The sequence below is a fragment of the Hyaena hyaena genome, unplaced genomic scaffold, assembly GCF_003009895.1.
Source record: "Hyaena hyaena isolate Hyena2069 unplaced genomic scaffold, ASM300989v1 scaffold_1233, whole genome shotgun sequence".
NCBI lineage: Eukaryota > Metazoa > Chordata > Mammalia > Carnivora > Hyaenidae > Hyaena > Hyaena hyaena.
This window is the reverse complement of record NW_024081867.1, coordinates 325,434-330,402: the sequence shown is the minus strand read 5'-3', so window position 1 is coordinate 330,402 and position 4,969 is coordinate 325,434.

Here is a 4,969-nt window from a genome sequence, read left to right as displayed (position 1 = left end):
CTTGGGGATCCAATACATTCCCACGTACCAAGGAATCTGGCTCTAAGCTCCAGAAAGATAGAAGCTTCTTTGCTTGGGACCTCACCCTATGTAAATCTTTATTTGGCAATGATTTGTATCGTTATCATATCCTTTAGTAAATTGATAAATATAAGTGTTTCTGCGAGTTTTGTGAGCTGCTTTAGGAAATTAATCAAAGTTAAAGGGAAGGTCATTGGAAACTCTAATCTAGCTCATCTGTCAGAAGCACAGGTAACAGCCTGGGGCTTGTCACTGGCATTTGAGGTAAGGGGTAGGGTGAAGTCTTGTAAGACTGAATCCTTAATCTGTGGAATCTGATGCTATCTCTGAGTAGACAGCCTCAGAACTGAGTTGACACTGTGTTGATGTCTGAGAATTGCTGATGTTATGTGAGAGGGATCCCCTCCCACATTGGAATTGGATCCAGGAACTCTAAAAGGCTTACATATAAAATATGTAGATGTATAATATATGTAGCATTTCTCTCTATATATGTCTATGCACATGAATACAATATATCACACATACTCATACACTATATGTAATTCATATATTTCCTCTATTATAGATGAATAGATTTTATATACACATACATATACACATAGACATACATAATTTAAATTTCCAATTATGATTATTTCAGTCAGAGGCATTCAGAATACCTGCCATACTATCAAATACACAAGTAAGTTTACATTTATAACACTAGCATGTTTATATATTATAATCTAAAACATCAACAGTTACTAGCTGAGCAACATTTACTAGTTGACCACAAAATAAGAAAATAGTTGAATCACGATTGGCACTTGTCCATCATTTGAAAACCAAGCAAGGCAGACTATTTTTAAACTTTGATTTTACTAGGTATTTCTTTTCATAATACTTGATAAGAACAATGATTTGCATGTGCACAGCAGACTCATCTGCATTTGCTACCTTGATACCCTTGCCTATTCTTTGTGACAGTTAGGTTAGCCCTATCTCCATCTTACAGATAAGACAGTCCCTAAATGACTTGCCCAAGGCCAGAGAGCAGAGGGGTGATAAACCTAGGCCTACTTGGTACTTCCAGTGCAGCATCTTTGTCTCTTCAGCAGTACTAAGTCCCTGAACAGAAGAGATTTTTAACTTCTCTGCCTACCGCTATACTGTGGGTTTTGTGTGTGTGTAAACAATTAATTGCTATATAGTAGTCCTCCTATCAAATGATAAGAAAGTATAATCCCACTATAAGTTTGAATTGCAAAGTGGGCTTGTAAAGTGTGAAATGTGTTCAGCACAGTACTTAATTCCAGTGTTTTAACTTCCAACGCATCAACTCTTTTTAACTGCATATACAATATTGAGCCTCCTTTTATTTCCTCACCACAGATCTGTACCCTGCATAGCTTCAAAGAGGGCAGTTTGATCACCAGTCTATTAGATACATATGCACATCAAAAATAGACAAGAATTTCAGAAAAGAAGGAAACATGTTCTTATGGTCCAAGGGCAAAGGTCATTCACTCAAAGACAATATACTGTACATATGTTATTTATATGCCACCATTCTTTACTGTTGTTCAATGAAAAACATCTTGTTACCATAGCAACTGCCACATTGCATGCTATCTTTGAGACTACTACATCATTGTACTAGACACACAGAAAGACATTCACTTCCTCAAGTCGTTTCAAAGTCGGTGATTTCAGTAAAGTTTAAAGAAAAATAATGAATATGTGCTAGTTAATCCCTTTTTAATTGTTTTGCTTTAGAACAGTCGATATTGCATTGACCTTATTTTTTCTTTAATTTTTCATTGATAAAGAGAATGCTGGCAATATATAGTTCACTGTGTGTTAGAGGGAGAGGCAGACAACTAAGCAGTTTAGTGGAAAAAAATTATAATCTGGCTGTTCCGGCTATATCACGTGTATTTGTTTTTACATTGAGAAGTTCATATCCTGTCACTGTGGTGACATTTCACTTAGCCATAATGTACTGTTGAACATATGTGTTTTCATTCTTCAATACAGACTGTAGACATGCCATCATATCTTCTTCTTAATCCTCATTTTGCAACAATTGTCATCAAGTCCCACTGATAAGATATATCTTTACCTGAGAAAGTGTAGTAGAGAAGTGTTGCCTATAAAATTTTATTTTGGTCAAATGTACCATATTTATAGCTAGGAGTGGAAAATTATATTAATAATAATAATTGCTAATATCTGTTTTCTATATGCTAAACACTGTGCTAGTTCTTTATTCCTTATCTAGTTTAATCTTCTACTGATTAAATGAAACTAAGACTATTCTTATGCTATGTTTTAGATGGTAAAACTGAAGTTCAAGAGATTCAATTATTTCCCCAAGTGGAAGATATTTATTGAGTTCTTTGCTAGACAGGCTGGTAAAACTTTTTGAAAAGAAAAAAAAGGAGTCTTTAACTTGCCTAAAATTTTCTTAATAATTTATTAATATATGTTAAGAGTTCTGATGCTTTTAGAGAAAAAATTTGCAAAATACAGCAACAAAATGGCAAAACTAAATACATAATTATATACAGTACTTCCATCAGATAAAATATCCCTGATTCTAATCCCCATACTTCCTTGTCATTATTTTTTTAATGTTCATTTATATTTGAAAGAGAGAGAGAGAGAGAATGCATGGGGGAGGGGCAGATAGAGAGGGAGACAGAGGATCTGAAGCAGGCTTTGTGCCGACACCAGTGAACGCAATATGGGACTCGACCTCACAAACCATGAGATCATGACCTGAGTCGAAAACAGAGGCTCAACCTACTGAGCCACCCAAGTGCCCCTACCCACTTGTCATTCTACTAGTGTTTCCTTTAATTCTCTGCATTATTAACATAAGAACCATAGTGATCATGATAATAGACCCATTCTAACTCTTAGTATAATTGTTAGGTGGTCTTGGATTATTTTTCAAAAATATTTGCTACTACCTCTCAAATAGTAAAATTTCTAACCTTAGTTAGAAATGAGGCCAGGCAAGTCAACACAATAGGACCCAAGGATTCCTTTTATTGCATATCTACAGTTCAAGGGACTCCAAGACTGAAATGGCATTGTGGTTTAGAATACACAGTGGAGATGGAACTCATATCTCTAACAGTGGAACATTTAGTTGCCTGTGCCACCTTTTATAAATTGAAGTTGCAAACTCTACTAATGTCACTTTATTACAAATACAGACATAGGAAAGTCATGAATTGAGAATGTTGAGATTCACACTGTCACACGCACAAAGTATAAGGACCCTGTGACTACAGGTAGACAGATAAAAACTTTGTAGCTGAAAATAATGTGAAACACAGGGATAATACTCCATGTATGTAAAATCTTTATTTTGTTCATATACATGTGTTACCCTAACAATCACTAATGAAATTATTTTGATTTTATATTTAAAATTATAGTTGACCATTCAGCCTAAGTTAAATGTTATATAAATTACATTTAAAAAATGAAATGAATTTTTAAAATAATTACCATTTTAAGGGCCCCTGGGTGGCTCAGTCAGAAGTTAAGCATCCAACTTCGACTCGGATCATGATGTCACGGTTTGTGGGTTTGACCCCTGCCTTGGGCTCTGTGTTGACAGCTCAGAGCCTGGGGCCTGCTTTGGATTCTCAGTCTTGCTCTGCCCCTCCCCCACTTACACTTTGTATCTCTCTTTCTCTCTCTCACAAAATTAAGTAAACATTTTTTTAAAAAATAATAAAACAAATAATTACCATCTCTTTGAATTCTTACTTGATGTGGGATACTATAATATGCCCATCACCTAAATTTTTCCAATTTCTCATAATAATCTTGCTCACTGAAACAGGCCCAGAAAGGTTAGTACAGTTTTTCAAAATCATACAGGTAAGTAAGATAATCCAATCTGAATTGAAACTAAGTAGTAGAAATTCCAACGTCCTTTCTCTTTTTGGTAAGAAAACTATTTTTTGAAATTCTAGTCCAAGTTTGTTTGTTTCTTCCTTTCTAAAATTTCATACTTTGGAAAAAAGCAATAAAAATCAGTTAAACACAAAGAAGTTAAATAATTATAACAGAATTTATTTATTTCCAAAATGCTAATTTTTTAGAAATGATAAAATGCCTCACAGATATATAAAAAAATTATTTTGGTCATGTCCTGAAGCAACATTTCTCTCTTTTCTATACTTATGAAATGAATTGGAATAATTATTTTAATAATTTGAGTAAAAAATGAAATAAATTTACCTTTTAGAAGTCACCTTTTTCCGAAGACTATGTTCTTTTGGTGTGCAATATTTAAATGATTGCTTCTACATTGCTTTGCAAGCACAGACAACCAAAATTTCAGTTGAAACAGTGTAGATTAGCTTCCATGTTAGACTATGGTGCCTTAAGTGATTTGAGTTAGTGCAAATGATAATGAATTTGTACAAATGCATGGTCAGAACCAGTCTGATTTTTGTGAGCACCTGGGCAAGACAGTGTGATCAGGCCTTTTTTCTTCCGATTGCATTAGGTCTATCTTTGGAAGGTGTTTGTAGGGGTCTGACACAGAAAGATACATCTATCCAAACACAACATTCCATTTATGTTAGGCTACTCTACGATTGAACTTATTTTTATCTGAGTGAGCAATTTCAGTAAATAGTGACTTGGTAAGTTGGCACATTTATCAAACATATTTATTTTATTAAATTTTAACAGATATTCTAAAAACTGCAATAAAATGTGCTAAATGTCATGCATACATACATACTCTAGATAGTTTACCCAAAAACATTTTCTGCATAGTTACTCTTTAGTTTGATACTGCACTAAAATATTTGCTTAAATACGTTGCATACATTTAAGACCATACATAGAAGATCATGATAGATGTGAGTACAGTTTGTAAGAATGTAGTATTAGGAATGTATATCATTTGGGAGGTTAATGTATGTTAACTTCT